The sequence below is a fragment of the Quercus robur genome, chromosome 9 (genome assembly GCF_932294415.1).
Source record: "Quercus robur chromosome 9, dhQueRobu3.1, whole genome shotgun sequence".
In the NCBI taxonomy this organism is placed as follows: Eukaryota; Viridiplantae; Streptophyta; class Magnoliopsida; order Fagales; family Fagaceae; genus Quercus; species Quercus robur.
The window spans coordinates 56,074,563-56,100,012 of NC_065542.1; the positions used below are offsets into that span (position 1 = coordinate 56,074,563).

A 25,450-nucleotide genomic window follows, 5' to 3' on the forward strand; every position below is an offset into this window, starting at 1 on the left:
TAAGGGTTTAGAGTTTGGAAAAAAGAACGAGTCTTATGTATGGGAATATATTTGTGCCTCTACTTCTTCCCTTTATTTGTGGCTATATTTGATATTTAAAATAATCCACAACCGTACCTTTTATGCCACAATTTTGATACAAATCTAATGCGATTGGTTAGGAGTGGTAGGAAAAAAATGATAAGTTAATATAAAAGAGATATAATGTATTATGGGTACAATTATTTAATACAGACTTTACCAATTGAGCTATCTGAAACCCACTTAATCTAACTTAAAAAAAAAAACAAAAATTTATAAAGTGTGCAATTACCCATCAAATGAAAGAACAAAAAAAAAGTTCAATTGACCCTAGCTGGCCTCACATTTGTCTTCTTTTGTTCTTTTTGGTTTTTACTTCTTTCTTTCTAAAGCTTCTATCATTTTCATCTATCATCTATCATCTATTTGTTTTATTGTCTCGACCACTCATATGCAAAATGGTCCAAATCTTTTTAGGAAAATAATGTGGTTTCTTTTGTCATAATCACTACTTATTAACCGACAACAAGATAATTAATTAATAAAGATAGAAAGAAAAAGTGTCTAGTATTTTTCTTAATCTTTCTACATATTTATGAAGTTTCATAGATAACTTGTTTTTTTGGTTTTGTATATAAAACTATATCAGTTAAAACGGAGTCCATGACACTTTTTGTTATATCTATTGGTTTATAAAATCTGCATGTTGAACCATGTTTATAAATTATTATTTTCTCAAAATATTTTTATAGATAAACATAAATATACATGTTTATTTAGCTAGAACTTATAAGCTTAACTTTTAACTTGTAGTTTTTATGTATAATTTTTTAGAATTTCATTTTTTTAAAATATAAATATAATTTAGCTCACTTTCAACAACAACAAAATTAAATAAATTATTATCAAAAATTTGTAAAAGAATTTTAATCATCATATAGCCACTAGGGGTGGCAATTTTTATCCATATCCATGAACCCACCCATTACCCACCTTATTTGGATAAGTCTTAACCCAACCCATTTGAATATTTGGGTTAAATGGGTAAAGACCCATTTGGTTATTTAATTAGATGGGTCTAAATGGATAATCCCACTAATACCCACTAAACCCATCTAAAATTTAAATAAACAACATAAAATCTAAATTTCTAAAAAATGACTAAAATACCCCTGAAACTTAAAAAATGACCAAAATACAACCAAAACCCAAAAAATAACCAAAATACCCCTAAAACCCAAAAAATGACCAAAATACCCCTAAAACCTATAAAATGACCAAAATACCCCTCAAAACCTAAAAATGACCAAAATACCCCCAAAACCAAAAAAATGACCAAAATATCCCTGAAACCCAAAAAATTATCAAAATACCTCTGAAACCCAAAAAATGACCAAAATACCCCTAAAACCTAAAAATTACTAAAATACCACCAAAACCCAAAAAATGACCAAAATACCCCCGAAACCTAAAAATGACCAAAATACCTCCAAAACCCAAAAAATGACCAAAACACCTCTAAAACCTAAAAATGACCAAAATACCTCCAAAACCCAAAAAATAACCAAAATACCCCTGAAACCCAAAAAATGACCAAAATACTCCCAAAACCCAAAAAATGACCAAAATACCTCTGAAACCTAAAAATGACCAAAATACCTCCAAAACCCAAAAAAATGACAAAAATACCCTCGAAACCCAAAAAATGACCAAAATTTCCCCAAAACCCAAAAAATGACCAAAATATCCCCAAAACCCACAAAATGACCAAAATACCTCAAAAATCTCTAAAATGAGCAAAATACCCCCCAAAACCTCTCAAATGTTCAAAATATCCCCAAAACCCAAAAACTGACCAAAATACCCTCAAAATCCAAAAAATGACCAAAATACCCCCAAAACCCCCAAAATGAGAAAAATACCTCCAAAACCTCTAAAATGAGCAAAATACCCCCCCCCCCCCCAAACCTCTAAAATGTCCAAAATATCCCCAAAACCCAAAAATTACCAAAATACCCTAAAAACCCAAAAAATGACCAAAATGCTTTCTAAACCTTAAAAATGACCGAAATACCTTTGAAACCTTAAAATTACCAAAAATACCCCCGAAACCTAAAAAATGATCAAAATACCTCTGAAACCTGTAAAATGATTAAAATACCCCAAGACCTAAAAAATGACTAAAATAACCCCAAAACCTAAAACAATGACCAAAATACCCCAAAAACCGAAAAAAATGACCAAAATACCCCCAAAACCTAACAATTACCAAAATACACCCAAAACCTAAAAAATTACCAAAATACTCCCTAAACCTAAAAAATTACCAAAATACTCCAGAAACCTAAAAAATGACTAAAATACCTCTAAAACCTAAAAAATAATTGAAATACCCCAGAAACCTAAAAAAATTACCAAAATACCCTGAAACCTAAAAAATGATCGAAATACCCCCAAAAACCTTAAAAAATACCAAAAAAAACCCAAAAACCTAAAAAAATGATCGATAAAAACCCCTAAAACCCAAATTATAACCAAAATGCCCCTAAACATGTAAGATGACCAAAATACACCTGAAACATCTAAAATTACCGAAATAGAGGTTTCGGGATATTTTGGATGTTTCAAGGATATTTTTGACAAATTAAAGGTTCTAAGAGTCTTTCATTCATTTTATAGGTTTCGAGGGAATTTCGGTAATTTTTTAGGTTTCGGGGTTATTTTGATCATCTTTTAGATTCTAAGGGTATTTTAGCATTTTTTAGGTTACGAGGGCATTTCTGTCATCTTTTAGTTTTAGGGTTATTTCGGTAAATTTCTAGGGTTTAGAAGTATTTTGGTAATTTTTTAGGTTTCGGTGGTATTTTGGTCATTTTTAGGTTTCGAGGATATTTCGGTCATTTTTTGGGTTTCAAGGATATTTGGTATTTTTTGAGTTTCGGAGGTATTTTGGTATTTTTTAAGTTTCGGGGGTATTTTGATCATTTTTTGAGTTTCGAGGGCATTTTGGTAATTTTAAGGTTTTGGGGGTATTTTGGTCAGTTTTTGGGTTTCGGGGGTATTTTGGTAATTTTTTAGGTTTCGGGGTATTTTGGTCATTTTTAGGTTTCGAGGATATTTCGGTCATTTTTTGGGTTTCAAGGATATTTTGTATTTTTTGAGTTTCGGAGGTATTTTGGTATTTTTTGAGTTTCGGGGGTATTTTGGTATTTTTTGAGGTTTTGGGGGTATTTTGGTCATTTTTAGGTTTTGGGGTATTTTGATAATTTTTTGGGTTTCGAGGGCATTTTGGTAATTTTAAGGTTTTGGGGGTATTTTGGTCAGTTTTTGGGTTTCGAGGGTATTTTGGTAATTTTTTAGGTTTCGGGGTATTTTGGTCATTTTTTGGGTTTCGAGGGTATTTTGGCCATTTTTTTGGGTTTTGGAAGTATTTTGGTCATTTTTAGGTTTCGGGGGTATTTTGGTAATTTTTTGGGTTTAAGGGGTATTTTGGTCATTTTTTGGGTTTCGGAGGTATTTTGGTCATTTTTAGGTTTTGATGGTATTTTGGTCATTTTTTTGGGTTTTGAGGGTATTTTGGTCATTTTTTGGGTTTTGGGGATATTTTGGTCATTTTTAGGTTTTGGAGGTATTTTGGTCATTTTTTAGGTTTTGGGGGGTATTTTGGTCATTTTTAGGTTTCGGGGGTATTTTGGTCATTTTTTGAGTTTTTGGGGTATTTTGGTCATGTTTTGGGTTTCAGGGGGTATTTTGGTCATTTTAGTGGTTTTTAAGCATATTTGGTGATTTTAGAGATATCAGGGGTATTTTGGTTATTTTAGAAGTTTCATGGGTATTTTGCTAATTTTAGACATTTTGGGGATAATTTTGGATGTCTAAGGGTATATTGGTAATTTTGGAAGATTAGAGGTATTTGCATCATTTTAGGTATTTATGGGTATTTTGGAGGTCAAGAGTATATTCAAGTAGTTTTAGAGGTATTTGGGTCATATTGGGTTAAATGGGTGGGTTACTAATTAAATGGGTTGGGTTGGTAATGGATAATTAATTTATATATAAACGGGTCATAAATGGATAAATGGATAATTATACACCCAACCCATCTATGACCCAACCCATTTATGACCCAACCCGCCCATTTGCCACCCCTAATAGCCACCCAAGACAAATTTTTGGTGTTTGTCACCAGACAAACCTTGTGATAAGTTTGTCATGGCTCACCGCTAAAGATGTCCACACTACAAACAGCCGACAACCTGGTAGGTCAAGACCATTAGTCCATTAATCACAATAACAAGGCTACCAAAATGATGTCAATAAATATAGCCCCACTAGTGCAATCATGTAACACAACGAGACAGGAAGCACCTCAGTAGCATACGATCACTCTCTGTAACTGAGAGTCCTCCTATACCTTGTGAAGGACCTCTTTACCAGAAGAGAGTCAAAAATCAACAGGGAAAAAAAATATTGGTATTGCTCAACCCATGCCATACCTCCTTCTTATGTCCATGAGTTTATATAATATGAGCGTAAGGTGCCACCATATATAGTCACTCTCGAAGATTAAAGGACTCAAAGACTTACACAAGTTAACATGGGATTTTTATTTCATTTCATGAAATGCAAAATCAGTGACTGAGGCCCATATGGAATTATGAAATATCATTATCATCAAAGAATGGCTAAGAATAACAAATACCGTTACTATTTATGAGATATTCCTCGTTATTGGTTATTAAAATATGTAGAGTACTAAAAACTTCACATTAAGATTATGAAATTTAGTTAAATCAAAATTACAGTAAAAACAATATACAAATGTTAATTTGGTTGTTAAATTATAGAATAGAATAGTCCATTTCAGCAGGTCGTGAAAAATAACTGAAAAAGTACAATACAATTATAAGTTGGAGCAAGAAAGACAATTATAAAAGTCAGGACTGAAATGAAGAGAAGAGATGCCATATATGGTCCACCACGAAAATCCTTCCCTATTAATAAACATCTTAATAAATGACTAAATTAATTAACTATGATATACATATAAATGTCTAAGTCAAAACTTGATCATCAGATTCAGCCACTTGAATATATATAATAAAAGATTAAAAAGTATTATCACACAAAATGTGTTGAGCTACATAAAACCGGTCATAGAAAATAGGATACACACCTAAACTCAGAAAAGTTATTTTTAGAATAGATAAACTGAGGGACAGAATAATAAGAAATTGTAAAAAAATAAATATTTTATTAAATAAATGCGTAGAATAGATAAACTAATGTCGGTGTTTTGTATAAAGGAGTGTATAAAATAGAAAAAGTAGCTTTTTTAGTGCAAAATAGAAGGAAAATTTGCAACCACTTATGTGGATGTTCTTAGAAGAGAATATTTAGAGAATATGTAAATCAGTGGTTGAGCTGAACTTACGAAGAGAATAGAAGAGATTGTTAGAGATTAATATCCAATCACCAGTTGTTGGGTGGTTGAACATGAAGAGAAAAGAACTTGTTAAAAAGGGAGTTGGGGGGCTTTAGTATTGGTTCCTTGTGTTGTTCCTTCCTACTGCCCACCAGTTAACTAAACCTGCTAATGACTACTCAGTCTCTGAACATTAATTTTTCCCTAATATATAATAGTATATGGCATGAATATAAAATTTATTGCTGGGATGATAGATTTTTGGACGTTGCCGATGGGATGGGATCCAATAATCTAATTATTGCTTTGGGTTTGGGTTGGTTTAGGAGAAGTTGGAAAAAGCATCACGCATAATAATTACTATATTTCTGTCCTTTTCATCTTATTTCATGGTCTCACTCACATCACATGCATCACCATTATTAATTTTAAGTCCTCCCTTCCCTGGTGGACCACCATAACACTTTGCGTTTTCTTTTTGGTCATTGCTGTTGTTATCATTGTCAATTATCAGTGGGGTTTAGCAATTTCTATCCCAATAATAAAAAAATATAAGAAAGAAAATGGGTTTGGCGATACAACATTTATATATGGTTGTAGACTATTGAGATTGATGCAAATAATAATACAAAACAAAAGTGATGCTAATTGATAAGTAAATAAAATAATATTACTTCAAATACACCAACTTGCTATTTTAGCAAATTGTGAAATTTATTAAAAATTTATTTCTTTAATGCTAAATGGCATCAATCTCTCTGACCTTCTAGGCCCAATCCAACAGTATCTACTAGATTGGCTTTGGCACAAAGATTGTAGTCATATGATACTAACATGCGATAACTCCAGAAATTGTAGTATATAAATGCAATCTCTGCACCAAAGCCAATCTAGAAAATATTGCTAGATAGAAGGTCAGAGAGATTGATGTCATTAAGCATTATATATATATATATATAATCCTAGGTTTGAGTGATAATGCAAAGACTATGTACTTATACAAAAAAAAAAAGTGATTGACTTCGACATTAAAGAAACTTAGGTCGACATTAGACTAGCGTCATCTAGGTCATCTGATTTCTTCCTTTGACTATGCATTCTCCATATTAAAGATCTTCTAAGCAAGTCAAATAGTGTGATCATTGCTACATCATCAAATAATATGAATTACTACCGCTCTTAATCAAACCTTACAAATCAAACTCACAAACTCACACAAAAAATATTCACAAACCTCACAAATATAAACAAAATCTCTTCCAAACAAAAACTAACTCACGAATCTAACACACAAACTCACAATCCAAAACCCCTATAGACTCAATAACTCTCTTACACAAAAGTAAACAAACACTCAAACTATTATTCTTCAAAGAAACTTGCACCATGTTAGGATCCTCAATTATATACAAACATATAATAACTACATTAAATTTGTAATTAGGAAAGATGATATTATTTATGTTACATTTGTCAATATAATCATGCATTTCAACTTGTTAGGAACCTAGTCGTTCTAAGGGGGATGGATGGGAATTGTAGGGGAATGCGTGAGAATTGTAGGAAAATTAACTTAATTCGAGATAGTTATCCTCCATAGAGAAATATTAAGAGAGAGAAAGGGGACTGCACTAAGGAATCAATTGGTTTATTCTTCAATGATATCTGTAGGGTCGCAATTCGAAGCTCAAGCCCAAGAGGTATGGGGTCTTGGTCCAAGGAGCCCAGAAATAATAAATTTGTAGAGAGTGGGCCGTAGAACTAGGTCTTAGCAAATTGGATAATGGTTAGTATTGGACTATACAACGATTGAACTCAAATAATACATGTTAACGTCCATAGATTTCCAATCCGAGGAGGGTAAATGAATATATATTGATCTCTGTTTGAATATTATGGCCGTTTATACTGCTACAGTATTCTCTTTCTTTTTTCTCCGTCCCCTTCCTCATGGGGACTCCCCATCTTATATAGTCTTCTTGAAACCATCGTGGTTCTACACTTGTCAATCATCTGGACCCTTACTTGAGTGCTTGTCCTATCGGACACCCCCTTTCAGCTTTCTGTGAGTTGTGGTGGCCAAGGTAGCACTGTTCACAGGTCCTCTCTACATTAATGCTGCCAGAAAAGTAGCTACAACGCATTTAATGCGGTAGCAGTAGCCTCTCCTTGGGTATTTTGCGTTTCCTTCTTTCCTGCGGGTCTGTGGGACGTGTCCCTACTGCTAAAGCCTATTAGGGGGGGGGGGGTCCTTCTAGTAGCCAGAGTGCATGTTTGAGCTATATTCATTACGTCCGAGGAGGTATTCCTCCTTGGACCGCCCTCCAAATGCCCCTTGTCTACGAGAGCTGAGTTGGAAATCCCTTCAGAAACCATTTCCTCTCCTCGGACATTGCTAATTGTTCCAGGTAGGGCCCAAGGCCCATTACATGATTTGGAGTCTTTGCCCCCACAATATCTAATGTTGAATTACAATTATGTATTTATAGAAGACTAGCTCTAATCTCATTGGTCTACATGGCTCAAGATAATTAGTTAGTTAATTCAACATGTGCTCTATGAATTAGGTCATGTGTTAAATGGGCATGCTCAATTCCTAACTAACTCATCATTATCTCAACTAACTAACTAACTAAAGGGAATGCAACAATTATGAGGAGATTACAAGGCAAATGGTATAATTTGGGGTTCCTACTAGAATTTAACCTAATATTATTGCACTGAACTCATCACATACGCTTTGTGCGTGCAATAATGCTCGTTTTATTTATTTATTTATTTTTATTTAGTGTTATAATTTCTAAAAGTGACATATAAATAACCATGTGTAAATTTTTTTTTTTTTTTTTTTAAGAAAAAGGTAAGATAATGTAGAATAATGTTTAAAAATGAGATAAAAATAGTATCCTAAATTTTAGGTCAAATGGAGAAGATAAAGGAAAAGGCCTAAAACTTAGAAACAGTAATTACTCTTTTAACTAGTTTGTGTTTTTTTATTTAAAATGATTCAACTAAAAGATAGGGATATTTTAAAGAGCTTAAGAATTTGTGTGAGGGTATTTTAGCACGAAAAATGTTGAAAACCAAATAGGAAATCCTCTTATATATAGTATAGATAAGGAACTCAACTTAAATTGGGCCCATTTTATAAATCCCTTACCTTGTTTTACAACACTTTACTATTTTGAAACCTCTTTCTCAAAATAAATTTTATGAGACTATCTCATAAGAGATAAATATATATATATATATATATAATTTTTTTTTTTCGATAAAATACACTACAAGAAAAGCCCTAAACTTCAACAAACTAAACAAGTTTTTCCTTTTCTTGATAAGGCAAAAAAAGGCAGTCTATTTGAAATCAGCTAAAATAGTAAAACCCCAATGTTCTATAAATACATATATATATATATATGTGTGTGTGTGTGTGTGTGTGTGTGTGTGTGTGTGTGTGTGTGGTGGGGGGGGGGGGGGGGGGCTAGGGCCCAAAATAATGTATTGGGCCTTGAGCCTTGTCTGAGGACACTAACAAGTCCAAGGAAGGAAACACAGCTTAGACGATCTACGTTGCAAGTCTCATCAGTGGGAGACAAAGGGAAGAAGGTCCAAGGAGGAACTCCACCTCGGACACGACAAATGTATACTCAAACAGTTGAAGTGCACCCCCCTGAACACGTGAGAGGGAAGAAAACTCAAAATATCTAAGGAAAAGCTGTCACTACCATATTAAATGCACTGTAGCTACTTTTCTGGCTGCATTAATGTGGAGAAAGCCCCTGAACAGTGCTGCCTTGACTGCCGCAACTCACAAAGGGCTAAAAGGGGTGTCTGATGGGATGGGTAATCAAGTGAGGATTCAGGTGATCAACAAATGTAAGATCCAGATGATCAGAAAGGACCTATATAATATGGAAGAGCCCCCATGAAGTGGGGGGCAAAAAAAGAGTGAGAGAGAATACTGTAGCATGCTAAACAATCCTAATATTGTGATCTATATATATATATATATATGGTCTCCTCGAACGAAAGATCCTCTGGTCATAATAGCTTTTATTCATATTTGATTGATTCTTAACTCTATGCTAGTCGTTGCCCAACTTATCTAGACCTAGTTCTTTGACCTATACTCTACAAAATTCATTGTATTGGGCTTATTGTACCAGGATTCCATACACTTGGGCTTGGGCTCCAAACTTAGTCCTTACAATATATATATTGCCTATATAATAAACTTTATTTGAACGATACCCACCTAAACTTGAACAAAGTTTTTCTTCAAGCTCTTCAAACTTCTCATATATCTTTTTTTGGGTGTAAATTTTAAGAATCTAACCGTTGAATTTTATGTTCCTTATTTTCTTAATATGCATATCAAATTTTATTCAAATTGGATGTTATTTACTATTCGATCAATAAACTTATATTTGTTTAATGACATAGTAATTAATCTTTAATTTTCTTGAAATTTTGCAAGCATGAAGGATATAATAAGAACATGCAATCTAACAGTTATATTTTCAAAATTCACACTCAATATAAAGATATATGAGGAGTTTAATGAGTCGACTTAGCACGTGGATTCTTCTCTGGAATTGTTTTTCTGGGTCTAATGAGTAGAACCACTTGAGTAATTAAGCTCGATGACCAAACCTTAGATTCGTAATTGCAGCCTACATAATCTAATTTCATTCCAAACTTTGAAGTGCTTAGAGCATCCACAGTAGTGGAGCTAAAAATTTAGCTTTTTAGCTCCACCAAAAGTTATTTTATCTATTTTACCTACACACATGCTACAGCAGTGGATCTATTTTAGTTTTCAACACAATAAAATAATATAAACATCACAATAAAATAATATAACTACTACAATAAAATAATCCATCTCACTACAATAAAATAATATATTCACTATCCACAATTATCACAACCACACACTCCACCAGCGACAACCTTCATGTGACAACCATAGCCCACGGCAACAACCTTCATGTGACCACCACCAACACAACCACAACCATAACCCAACACAGCCGCCCACGGCAAGGGGGAAAAAAAAAAATCAAACCACCACCAACACAGCCCACAGCAAACACAACCACAGCTACCAAACCACCACCAACACAGCCACCAAACCGCCATTTCAACCACAATCCACAATCACAACCAAACCCAACAAAAAATAAAAAAAATCAAACACCCAAAAACCCACAAACCCAACAATCCAAAACCCATGAACCCAGAATTCCCGCCGTCGTCGATCATGGGTCCGCGGGTCCGTGGCGCGCTTCAGTTCGATGGGTCCGTGAACCCACAAACCCATGAACCCAAAAATATTGACCGAGCATAGAGTTTCGATGGGTCCGTGGCGCGCTTGAGTTCGATGAAGATGGGCGATGGCGAAGCAGAGAGTAGACGAGTCAGCGGCGTGGGACGGCAACTGGGCGACGAGGATGAAGATGGGCGATGGTGAAGCAGAGAGTAGACGAGTCAGTGGCGTGGGACGGCAACTGGGCGACGACAATGAAGATCAATGATGAAGATCGGCGACGATGAAGATCAGCGATGGCGAAGCAGAGAGTAGACGAGGGAGAGAAAAAAAATGAGAAGGAAAGAGGAAGAAAGAAGAGAAGTCGGAGAGAGAGAGAGAGAAAAAATAAAGAAAAAGGAAAAAATATTTTTTTAATAGAAGTGGAGAGAGAAATTTAATAAAATAATATTTCTTTATTTTAGATGGTATGAACAGTGCACATCTATTTATAGATGTGCACTGTAGCAATGAAGCTAAATTTTTTAGATTTAGCTCCACTGCTGCAGCAAGGTTTTTGTGTTTGTGGAGCTAAATTTTAGCATTATAGCATTATAACTACACTGCTGCAAATGCTCTTATATCTATATACATGAATGGACAGCTTTAAAGATTTGGAATTCAAATGGGTTTCATTTTGATTTTAAACTACTTCTGAATTTCATTTGTCATTTTATTTATTTATTTTGGTTGGAAGCATTGTGATGTATTGAATTTGTTGTAGCAGAAAAATATATTGAGTGCAATGGCCATGTGGAAGCCTGGCTTAATTGCTTTATTCAATGTTGATGGGACACTTACTGCTCCAAGAAAGGTATTGATTTTCTTCTCTGTTTTTTATTTTTATTTTTATTTTTTTTCCATTAGATTGTTTAGTAGAGTTAGACATGGCAAAACGGGCGGGTCGGGTCGGGTTCGGGTCGGGTCAATCGGGTCACGGGTCAAACGGGTCACGGGTCAAAAACGGGTCATTTTAAGCGGGTTGAAATCGGGTTCGGGTCAATCGGGTTGCGGGTCGGGTCGGGTTGGGTCGGGTTGACCCGTATTTTTCACATGAAATTTTTTATTTTTTTTTTTTTTATTATTTATTTTTTTTTTTATAAAGAAAACAATATGTATTTGTCATTTGGATAGTTATGCAACATATTACTTGATGTAAAATGCATTATTTTGCATTCACTACTTATATCAAGAATAAACTCAGTTAAACTTATTAATATTTATTCAATAATTTTAAAATTATACAAATCCTAACATTGCTATCTAAAACAAAACAACACAAAGAGAAGTAAAACAAATATACAAGTTTTATTTTTACACAATATCAACATCCCAAAAAAAATATTACAAATGACTTATTGGATAACTCATTTGATAAAGAATAAAAACATATAAGAAAGTTACAATTTTAAAAATTAATTTTATAATCTATTATCAATTGTGGTTGACACTCTATTTCAATTTGAGATATACATTAAATTTTGATTGCTTACTTATTTATACCTAGCCTTTTTTATGAAGATCATATCACTGTTAAGCAGCACACACTCTTGGAAATATCATAATTTATTTTGAAAAGCCGTTTATTTTGAACATAAATTGTTAAAAAATAGATCTAAGCATTCATAATTTATGCTAATTTGATACTTTGGCTTTACTATTTTCACACTCGTGAATGTGTCTCACACATATCTACAATTTTAAATCTGTTTTTAACTTTACTGTAACCAGATTATCTTGGCATGTACTTTGCTATTTGATATCTAAAAATCTTTACTCATTAGAGAATGCTCAACCATTTATTTTTCAATTAATTTGCATGCAGTTATGTAAATGTATCAATTGTTTTCTTAAAACTCACAATAAACAATTAAACCAATGTTGTCTTAATTTCACTATTTTTTTTACCAAAAAAAAAAAATTTTTAAAAAAATGGTTCGGGTTCGGGTCGGGTCGGGTTGACCCGCACAAAACGCGGGTCGGGTCACGGGTCAACCCGTTTTTGCTTCGGGTCAAAAAAAATCGGGTTCGGGTCGGGTCGGGTCAGAAAATTCTGACCCGTTTTGCCATGTCTAAGTAGAGTACCTATCTAGAGAATGGTTATTTTGTAAAAATTGTTTACATAATTTAAATATTGCGTACACCTTATATTTTGTGTTTGATGCAATGTTATCTTCTCAACTACTACTTGGTCACTCCAGAAATCTTAGAATTCATGCGGGAACTCTGAAAGGTACATGATTGATTAGCATTTTTGAGTTTTCGTGGGGACTTGTTTTCTTTGTGTTTTCTTCTACCGACCTCCCCATAATGCATTGGGTAACTATTTTCCCCCCTGACTGCAGTTTATGACAGTTGGTGTTGCGGGTGGATCTGACCTTAGTAAAATATCAGAGCAGCTTGGGAAGACAGGTTTGCTCTATCTAGCTCTTAGCTTTTAGCTCATAACTCATAAGAGAAAGTATTGAAAATGAGCCCAGAAATCAGGCGGGAAATAAGCAAGAATAACTAATTAAAACAGAAAGAAATCTAACGACTATAGAGAAAACAAAATAGAATTACAATACATGTCCTCATAACTGCCTGAATCACGTGCCAGCAACTAAAGGTTCATTACAATACACGATGCCGTTTTCTTTAATTACTTCTGCATATGTCTTGCCTTAGTTTCAACAATGGGAGTGGAAATTTGGGGATGGGAAGATGAAGAGGTCAAGTAGATTGTTGAGAAAGCAAAAGCCCAAGAAATTGGAAAAAAAATCTTTAAATTTTCAATTTGAAATCAAGAACAAAGGGAAAAGGAGCCAACAACATAATTTGCCCCTTCAAAATTTGGTTAGAGCAAGAGAAAAACACTAAGATAGCTCTCAAGTCTCAGCCCAAAATAAGATTTGCCCTCTAAATTTTCACAAGAAAAAAACAAAAAAGTGAAGGAAAATTTTCCTGGAATTCAATTTCAGCCAATAAATAACAAGAAATGATGAAGTACAGTTTTGTTAGGTGAACGGTCATCCAGATGGAATCCGACATGGATGTGCTTATAACCTTAATGGACACCAGTGTGGTGCTAGCCAATGAGCTTCCGATGACAAAGTCAGATACTTGAAGAGAGAGATAATAAGAATAAAAAATGTTCTTCAATATGTATGTGTACCTTCTCTTGGTTCTCAGATGGTTTATATAGATTATGTATTTCTAGCCGTTGGAGACCACCAACGGTGGCTTTAATACCTTGGGTAATGCCTTTGGTGGCTTAATGAGGTGATTGATGAGGTCTCCAATGGTCTTTTCTCTCTAAGCCTTACATCTGTAACGGCTAAATTTTATTGCTTGTTTGAAGCAATGTGGTCGTCCAAGGCGCTGTGTGGACGACCTAAATTTAAGCACCCATCAGGAAATATGTGTTTTCCTTCTTTGAAGTTTGGTTAAAATTAAAAGGAAGAGCTAACTGTAACAAGAGAAGAGGAATTTAAAGAGCAAAAGAATCTGAAGGGAAGTTAAACTCACATCCTTCGGCTGGCTATATGAAAAAAATGGGTCTTCAGCTTAAGCCCAATCCCACTTCCAGTTTCTGAAAGTTTCTTTTTCAAGTCCATTCTAATCCTCCAAATTATTTAAACGGCCAAGCCCATTTTAAATTTTCCAAGCTTTTCAAATAGCCAAGCCCATTTCAGTGCAAAAATTTTCACAAATGGCACAAGTCTATTTCAGTCCTCAAATTTTTTTTCAAATGGTCAAGCCGACTTCAGTTCAAAGAAATGCTTCAAATGGGCCTCGCACCCAAAACCGAAAGAAAGCCCCAACTTTAATGGCTAAGTTCAAATTCAATGGTAAAATCCAAACTTGGCAAAGTCCAACTTCAAAAGGCAAAGTTCAGAAATTTTATCTTTGTGACACTAGGCTTTTGGCAAAGACGTTAAACCATTTCGTAGCGTGAGATCTTTTTAATACTGGCTTTTTGTGCAAACACGTAAAACCACTTCCTAGCATGAAAATGTAAGCCGAAGCTTCTGCCAAGGATCCTCACTGCGGTCAGGTAGTAAATTTGATTTTCTACCTTACATCCAAATTCCGCTAAATGAGTTTGTGGATAGTGTTAACTTTGTATAAAGATTGTGCATACACTCTAGTATTATAAGGAGCATCATAAAAATGGATTATTTTCACGGGATCAGAGTGAATAAAATTATCTAGAAATGCATGCCATGTTTGTAGTAACTATAATCTAAAGTAATATTGATTTATTGCAAATGTTTGTCATTTATGCTGCAGAGGTATGGGCAAGGGCCTGAAGGTAGAGCTACCCCTGGAATCAAATGGAGATTACACGAGAGAATTTGGGTATTTAAATTTTACAGAGGATTATACAATGAATGTCACAGATGGTAGCTCATATGACAACCTCTTGAATAATATTTGGTTTCAACCTGAGGAAGTTATCCCCCATAGGTGGGACTCCTGAGGAAAGGTAGCATGCCTTTTGGGTCTCTGTTGATCACCTTTACTTTGAAATCTCACAACAGCTAGAGGTAAGTTACCTATTGTTTTCATTTGCACTTTATATTAGTATGTATATTATAAATTTTCATCGATCAAATCATTGATTGCTGGATTAGCTCTATTATTTTTGAGAAAGCACACACAAACAAATACAGATTAATTTAGATGATTCCAAGAAAAAAAAGATACTGACTTAGAAAATAATTAAATACAAAATTTAACTCCAAATTAGTTTGTATCTATCTCTTCAAATTCATTAATGACAATTTATAAAACTATTCATGTGTATTATTTAAATAAATCACATGACTCATTAGAAAAGTCATATGACTTGAAGGGAGATATCCAAATGGATTTGAAACTAAAACTGTTCCAATAATTAGTACATTGTACACTAATCAATTGCCACGCGTTAGCGTATTACCATTATTATTATTATTATTATTATTATATATATATTTTTTTTTTTGTGGAATCATGCGCTAGTGGTAATTGTTTTCACTTCATTCCAATAATTCTCTCATAGAGGATAAAGTGGTTCGAATCCCCTCATTCTATTGTTGCATCCCCCAAAAAAAAAAAAATACATGTACATTTCTAGTGGCCTAAAATTTGAGTTACATGCATGTCTAGGATCTTGTACTACAAGGTTGCATTAACTCAACAACATGCTTGTCCAAAACACCAAAGGTGACATCGTCCAAAGAGGAACAAGTGCAAGCATTTTCCTAAGCAATGCCGCATACCGAAGCTTCATCTATAGCAAATTCCATGTAAGCCCCCTGTGGACATGAAAAGTGCATTTGTGGCTCTGATTGTCTTCAACAAAGGAAATATTTCATCGCTTTTAGGGCCGGCAGAGACTCTGGCCCGCCTGAAAGGGGTTCTGCCGACTCAAATGATCATGATGACACCTTCATATCCCTTTCTGCCAATAATTCAGTGACTGTTGTTTTGGAATTTATCAACCTATTGTCAACCAATTCGACATTGAGCACCAGATATCACTACAACAAAAAATGTTTATTACAACAAAAAAAATCATTGCAATAACATCGAAGTCATTGCAATAGTTTATGCGAAGTGTTGCAATAAAATTTGAGGTAATAAGTTTGTGCTACAAAAAAAATTTTGTTGCAATAAACCTTAAATATTTTAATGAAAATTTTGATGTAATAATATATTTGCTATTGCAATAAACAATTTATTACTTCGAATATCTTGTAGCAATAGGCTATTATTTCATGAATTTTATTACAATAGATTGTAAAGAATTGACAAAAATAATTTGGGTTCAAATTATTGCAACGGTATATTTATTGTAATAGTTAAATTTTTCATATTTTTTCTTACAATAAATTGTAAAGTAATTGGAATTAGATCATTATAATAATATATTCATTGCAATTTCATGTTTGTCATTGCAATAGATTGTAAAATAATTGATATTTTATTTATTGCAATGTTAAATTTATTGCAATACACTACACCAAAATAAGTCTATTACATCAAGTGTTAATACAACAAAATTAGAATAGTGGTATTAGACATAATATCACATTTAAAAATTAAAAGTCGTTGCAATAGTAACTTAAAAATAGTAAATTATTACATTAATAATAATTGTAAATTATTACATTAATAATAATTAGTTGTAATAATTTATAATTTTCAGTTGCAATAGAGATTTTAATACTAAATTGAATTTAGAAAATTTTTTGCAATAACTTAAATTGAAGAAATCAATTTTTTTTTAATAACTTAAATTGAAGAAACCATTGTAATAACTTGATACCAATTATATATTTTGCGATATATTATAATAGATCGAAATTTCAAAGAGATGGCTTATCACTACAACAAAAAATGTTTATTACAACAAAAAAAATCATTGCAATAACATCGAAGTCATTGCAATAGTTTATGCGAAGTGTTGCAATAAAATTTGAGGTAATAAGTTTGTGCTACAAAAAAAATTTTGTTGCAATAAACCTTAAATATTTTAATGAAAATTTTGATGTAATAATATATTTGCTATTGCAATAAACAATTTATTACTTCGAATATCTTGTAGCAATAGGCTATTATTTCATGAATTTTATTACAATAGATTGTAAAGAATTGACAAAAATAATTTGGGTTCAAATTATTGCAACGGTATATTTATTGTAATAGTTAAATTTTTCATATTTTTTTTTACAATAAATTGTAAAGTAATTGGAATTAGATCATTGTAATAATATATTCATTGCAGTTTCATGTTTGTCATTGCAATAGATTGTAAAATAATTGATATTTTAGTTATTGCAATGTTAAATTTGTTGCAATAAGCCATCTCTTTGAAATTTCGATCTATTACAATATATTGCAAAATATATAATTGGTATCAAGTTATTACAATGGTTTCTTCAATTTAAGTTATTAAAAAAAAATTGATTTCTTCAATTTAAGTTATTGCAAAAAATTTTCTAAATTCAATTTAGTATTAAAATCTCTATTGTAACTGAAATTTATAAATTATTACAACTAATTATTATTAATGTAATAATTTACTATTTTTAAGTTACTATTGCAACGACTTTTAATTTTTAAATGTGATATTATGTCTAATACCACTATTCTAATTTTGTTGTATTAACACTTGATGTAATAGACTTATTTTGGTGTAGTGGTTAACTTACTGCAAATGGAAAAAGTAAGAGAAAAGGCTTTCATACTACAATTGGAAAAAGGAAAAAGTAAAGGAAAAAGGAAAAGAAAAAAGAAAAAAGAAAAAGAAAAAGGAAAAGAAAAAGAAAGAGAAGAGAAGAGAGAGAGAGGAAGGACTCAAGCTTCTTCCATTTGAGTGTCTTCCGTCTTGAGCGACTTCACCACACCCACAACCACACTTCTCTCTCTCTCTCTGAAGAAGAAGCTTCTTCTATCTCATAAAATACACACACACACTCTCTCTCTCTCTCTCTCTCTCTCTGATTTTCTAGGCCATCACTGAAGGTCTCGGAGGGAGCTCCCAATAACACAGTAAGCTCCACTCTCTCCCACACATATATATTCTTAGTAAATTGCAGTTCTAATTTTCAATAAGAATATATTCTTATGTTAAATTGTTAATGGAACATAATTCTATTGTATCACGCAAGGCTTGATAGAATTGGTCTTGATCTATCTAAAATTGTGAAACCTATTGTTTTTTAGACTGTTCATTGGGTGCTTTGGAGATTTTTCCTCTGAATTATAGATTGACATGATTACCATTAGTGCAGAAACTACTACAACAAAAAATGTTTATTACAACAAAAAAAATCATTGCAATAACATCGAAGTCATTGCAATAGTTTATGCGAAGTGTTGCAATAAAATTTGAGGTAATAAGTTTGTGCTACAAAAAAAATTTTGTTGCAATAAACCTTAAATATTTTAATGAAAATTTTGATGTAATAATATATTATTATTATATATTTTTTTTTGTGGAATCATGCGCTAGTGGTAATTGTTTTCACTTCATTCCAATAATTCTCTCATAGAGGATAAAGTGGTTCGAATCCCCTCATTCTATTGTTGCATCCCCCAAAAAAAAAAAATACATGTACATTTCTAGTGGCCTAAAATTTGAGTTACATGCATGTCTAGGATCTTGTACTACAAGGTTGCATTAACTCAACAACATGCTTGTCCAAAACACCAAAGGTGACCATCGTCCAAAGAGGAACAAGTGCAAGCATTTTCCTAAGCAATGCCGCATACCGAAGCTTCATCTATAGCAAATTCCATGTAAGCCCCCTGTGGACATGAAAAGTGCATTTGTGGCTCTGATTGTCTTCAACAAAGGAAATATTTCATCGCTTTTAGGGCCGGCAGAGACTCTGGCCCGCCTGAAAGGGGTTCTGCCGACTCAAATGATCATGATGACACCTTCATATCCCTTGCTGCCAATAATTCAGTGACTGTTGTTTTGGAATTTATCAACCTATTGTCAACCAGTTCGACATCGAGCACCAGATATGCTCGTTATTAGCCTGGTATGAGTGTGTATATTGCTCCTATTATCCTTTTTAATAAATAGGAGGCATGCGGCATTCCCATCCTTGTTGATGTTATTTTGTGCTTGTACGTGACTTGGAATTTAGGTATTGTGAAAATAAAAGGAAAAAAATTAGTAATAAAAATGGTAATGAAAAAGTAAAACCCCAAACTAAAATTATTCAAATCCCTAGACTATTTTTTCTATGATAAAAGCTAGAAATATATTTTTGATCCAGTTCCTTCATTGCCGTGAACCCCAGTTAGATTTAGGCATGATATTCTTTTTAGTTATTGGGAGAGCTCAAGTACTCTATTTTGGATCTTGTAAACGGCTATTATCTATAAATATATATATATATATATATAAAACCGAAACCTCTAAAACTCCCGCAATTTTCCATGTCATCACTATTTTATTTTTATTTTTATTTTAGATTCTTTTTATTTTAGGTTTTATATCTTATATATTTATTATTTCTCTTCGATGTGTAATTATCTTATCAAGTGTTACAATTTTTCCACGTCATCACTATTTTCTTTTTATTTTTATTTTAGATTCTTTTTATTTTAGGTTTTATATCTTATATATTTATTATTTCTCTTCGATGTGTAATTATCTTATCAAGTGTTACAATTTTTCCACGTCATCACTATTTTCTTTTTATTTTTATTTTAGATTCTTTTTATTTTAGGTTTTATATCTTATATATTTATTATTTCTTTTCAATGTGTAATTATCTTATCAAGTGTTACAATAATTTAGTTTAAATAAAATTCTATTAGATATATGGTTCAAGAGTTTGAAAATTCTAATTCAACTAAAATTCCATAACAAATATTTCAACAAATATAAACCCTTGCCAAGGTCAAAACTCTTCATACTCACTAAAATTTTCACAAAGAAAACACACATGGCAAATTAAAGCCATGGTAGGAAGCATGAAGGTTCAGAAGAAACAGAGAATTGAAAGAGATGATGACAAAGACGAAGACGACGTAATTGAAGGTTCATACTCTTACTATTTCCATTTTTTTTTTTTTTTGTTTTCTATTCTACACTTTTTCACGATAACGTATTATAAAAATCAGTGCTCAAAAACTGTTTTCCTCATAATTTATATATAGATAAGCAAAACTAACTTTTAATTATTTTAAGTTTAATATGCATTCACACAACCAAATGTTAACCATTGTTTTCAAGCCACTCCAAAAATTGAGCTGTTCAGGCGGTTTTGTAGGCTTGGTTTTTAATTTTTAAGTACTGTATTTAATTTTTTTTAAATATAATCCTCAACCACAACAACTAAATCATGATCTAATATATTTTTTGTGGTCAGTTATAGATCTTTTAAGATATTCGTTAGGATTGATCACACACACACACACACATATATATATATATTCGTTATTATCATTTTATTTAAATAAAATTATTTTTGTTTAGTTAAAACTTAATAAAGAGTGAAACTCTATCTCTTTAACAAGTCCAACTTAAACTCAAACTCATCATTATCATTTTTTTAAAACAAAATTATTTTTGTTTGATCAAAACTTAACAATGAGTAAAACTTTATCTTTCTAATAAGTCCAACTTAAATTCAAACTCAAACGTTGATAATCTATATAAAAACAAAGATTTTAATAAGACTCAAAAACAAAAATTCAACTTTCTTCTTTGATTAATGAATTTTATGTCGAATTTGTTTATATTGTTATTATTAATAAAATTTCAATTCAAAATATGTGGATATTTTTTTATATTGTTATTAATGAATTTTATCTTTTATGTCAAATTTTTTATTTGCTTTCATATGTGCCTGTGATTTTCTTTCTATCTTATTCTTTTGTTATATTTAGAATTAATTTTCTTTCATATGTTGATCTTAATTCTTTACCTTAAATGTTTTTTATTTAGGTTCATGTGATTTTTTGTTTTCTTATTAAAAGCTATGATTTTTGGTTGATTAATTATATGTTTGGATTAATTACAATTAATTATTTGTATGGATTCAACATAAAGATAATGGAATTAGGTATTATAATTTTGAATTGTCTATATTGTTATTACTACAAGAAAGTTATATTACTACTCAAATTTGAAACTTGGTATATCTTCCTCATATCATGGCATTTGTTTATATATTTGTAGTTTATATTAGTTTTAAACGTGTGTGTATATATAACTATTGGAAGTTTTGCTTTATTAATTTAAGAATTGTAAATTACTTTGTAAGTTTCAGTAACTATGCACTTGCAACTCAATAACGTTCAATGTTAGACAACACTTTTAAATTATGGAAAAGTATAGAAGGTAAATATTTTTTCATTTTTTTCAGAGTCAATAGTTTTTCCGTACATCGCACGGGTTAGCGACTAGTTATTATTATTATTATTATTATTGTAAAAGCATTCTCATCAAAAGTTCTAAAAAATTTAGCATTTAACATCTCAAAAACCAATTTTATAACATTTAACACATCACTTTACAATACAACCTACATCAAAACTTCTATTTTCTTACTACTTCATTTAAATATTGTTTCTTTATTATTTTTCAATAATTTTTTATTTTTCCTCTCTCTCCCTGTCTCTCTCTCCTTTGTCTCTCTCTGTCTCAACCCAACTATTCTCAACACCGCCAGCCACCACACTACTAGCAATCACCACAAAACCCACCACCCAACCACCCACCAAAAACCCACCACCCATACCACAACCACCACTATCAAAAATAGAAAAAAAGAAATCACAGCAGAAAGAAACCTCCACATCCACATCCACCCACAACCACCACAAACCTTTGCAAAAAAAAAAAAAAAAAACCTCGACCATCGTTGCTGCTAGTAGACCCATCACGCCGAACCAAAACCCACAAAACACGGACACCACTTCCCTACCCGTTGTCATCTTCTTCCACAGCGTGACTTGACATCCTCCTTCGCACTGTAAATCAAATCAAGACCCACCCCAACCAAATCAAGACCCAAAATCAAATCAAACTCACCTCAATTTGAACCCACCACAAAACCGCAACCAAAACCCACCCCAACCTCTCCAATGACCACCACCCAACTGCCCAGCCTCTCCGATCTCAACCCCAGCCAAGAACACCAATCACGTCGACATCAGGGTCTACCTCAAGAACACCGACTCAACCCGGTCACACCCAAGACCCACGAACACGAGATGCAAAGAGAAAAGGAAACAGAGAGGCAGAGAGAGTGAAAGAGAGATGGGACGGAGAGCACGAGACAGAGAGTGTGAAAAGGAAAGAAAGAAAAGAATAAAAAATAGTAGCAGCTTGCTACAGTGAGGTGTTAGAAATAAAATCTTACTGTAGCAAGTTGCTAAAATTTTTAAGATTTAGAAACCTTGATGAGTTTTTATGATTTGAGGTGTTAAAAATGCTAAAAAAATAGCATTTAGCATTTTTAACACCTTTAATAAGAATACTCTAAGGGCTCAAAAGGAAAAGCCCAAGCCCACTTAGAGTAGTGATGCCCAGATCTTCAAATTAAGCCCAAACAATGAATTTTTAAGAGAGTGGGCTTCTAAGTCAAGTGCAATGTTAAGATAATCACAAGTCTAAGGCTAATAGAACCTAAGTAACAAATAAGAGGGAGTAGGCTAACAATTCAGTGTAAACTTCTCCTCAAGCAAGTCTGAGGATTGATCTTGTATTGATAAGTAAGGTTGATATCTCTTTACAGGATAATTCTCTGTTCTCACACTTGCTTCTTTTTTCTTTGTAATCGCCCATCTCTTTTTTTTGGAGGATTCCTTTCCTTATATAGCCATTTTCCTTACATCTCAGTCCTCCATCTGTATGTTTCAGGGGAACTCTTTGGATGTTTGTCTCATCAGGACCCTTCTAGAGGTGGTAGAAAGAGCTATGAGCTGTACTGTTTAGGGGTCATTTCCTCATCAATATAGCTAGTTAGGTTGGTGTAGAATATTGAATGTAGAGGTAAGAGGTGTCTTCTTCAGGAAACTTCCTTCCTCCACCCTTGCACACCTTGTACCTTCCCTTTGCCATCCATTCCCTTATCCTTGGGTTTTTCGGGGGTTTGTCATCCTCAGATTGGGTTCCTTGGTCCTTGGCCCTCCCACGGTTATTATTATTATTATTATATTGACAACGTAAATATTATATTTTGTATTAAAAGTTATGTATGATTTTTATTATGCAGTTAGTAAATCCAAGCATTTATTTATATATATGTGTGTGTTTGAACTTGACTTGTTTATTGGGTTAAGCACATATAAACAAATAATTATTTATGTTTTCTCTCCATTCTTAAGTTTTCTATCCAACGACATAAAGGAAATTTCTTCTCCTTCTGACAAACTTACCTAACTGGACTATAGCCCATATTATCAAATAAATCTTCTTTTCGGTGGTTGGCTTTGAATTTCTATTGTTTTAAGGGATTGCTAATTATATAGCCTACATTCACCAAAAGAGGGGTTGGGGGGGGGGGGGGGGGGGGGGAGGAATAGTGTAGCCATAATCTTTGCCTCTTGGGCCTATCATTGTAATAGAACTGATTGGAGTTTCTAGCAACCAGTTCTATGGCCTCTTGGACTCTTGGGCATGTTGCTCCCAATCAAGATGTACATCTGTTTTAGATGGAATCATATGACCCTTGAATCTTTAATTTGGTTTGATGAAGATTTAGGGGGTTGGTTTAGGAATTTTCTTCACTCAATTCTCACTTTTCATCACTCAATGGGCCCTACCTTGAGGATGCTTGTTTGGTTCAATTTTTTATCTAAATTCTCTTGACTCATTACTCAAAAAAGTGAGTTAGAGTCATGAAAATTGAAAACAACTTTTAGGAGTTTTCAAAAACTGAAAATTGAGTTATGGGATATGGGATATGGGTTATGAGTGATAAGTTAACCAAACAAATCACCATTGCTTGTAATGAATTGATATTTTGTTTTGAAATTTAAAGGTATTGTGTTTCCTGAGAGGATTTTTGTTATGTTCCCAACCTATACTCTTGCTTATTGATTGTTGATTCTCTTGAAAAATGAGGTCTCTTAAGAACTTTGCATAGCTGAATGCATTGAAAGGGCATTGTTGGTTGTTTTTTCAGACGAATTTGTAGAATTTATGATGTTGAATCTTGGAATGTATCTGATAATTCAGTCAGTTCTTGCATATGAAATGTATGCTAAGAGGATTCACTTGATGAAGCCCATGTAGTTTGTGGCTTGTTTTGTTACTAAGGTAACTCAAGTTTAAGCATTTTGGTTGATTTGGTTTGTGGTTTTTTCTTTGAATTTTACTAACATTTTGAAGTTTGTCACATATCTCAAAGGGAACCCCCCTAGGTTCCACCAAATGTCCTTAGCTAATTGAGCTTTTGCAGAAGGACTTGTAGAGGTCCTGTCTACTTTCTCTTCATGTGAGATGTCAGGATAAGTACTAAAAGATTGCATATTACTGTATTAGCTTTTGAATTAGCAACTGCATTGAGCTAAAGGAATAGATTATGTTAATAGATGAATAATAGCAATAGCTTTTGCTGAAGAGGTGAATAGAAGGGCAGTACAATGCCCGATGATGCCGAAAATTGTCAGTAAGCCACACAGTCCTCACATGCTCTAGACAAAACTTGCACAACACAGTAATAGAAGAAGACCTTACAGAGAGTACCGGTGTGGTACCGGCCAAATACCATCCGAAGGTTAAGTTAGAGAACTTTTTTACAACACTAGAGTGTCAAAGTTGGGGTAAATTATGCATACCTTGTTTTCTGAGGGTTTTGGGTTTTTATAGTAGTGTGGAATTGACCTTCGTTTCTTGCTAAGGAAGATGTTTCCTTATGAGGAAGATCCTCATAAACACATGTATTTTGCGGGATTCTACCCATTTTGAGATTCCATTGATTAGGGTTAATTGTGAGGTGCAAGACATTTCTATTTAGGGTTTTTTGGAGACCACTTAAGCCATGTAGATGCCACGTGGCCTCGATATCTACCCTCTTATATCTGTCCATCTAGAATCCGTTTACTATTGAGATTCCACCTGTCTCACCTATTTTCCGTCCGGTATATTGATCCGTCGTCTTACCCCTTTCATTTTGATTATTTATTATTTCAATTCCGTCGCCTATGGCGGGATTAAGTGAATGAATCTGTCTTCTTTAATTTTATCCTATTCA

The 25,450-nt window shown here is 33.0% G+C and overlaps 1 pseudogene; it reads left to right on the forward strand.

The window, feature by feature from the left end:
* The first annotated feature begins 10,842 nt into the window (after nt 1-10,842).
* LOC126701239 (uncharacterized) lies at nt 10,843-19,269 on the forward strand (annotated as a pseudogene).
* The last annotated feature ends 6,181 nt before the right edge of the window (nt 19,270-25,450 follow it).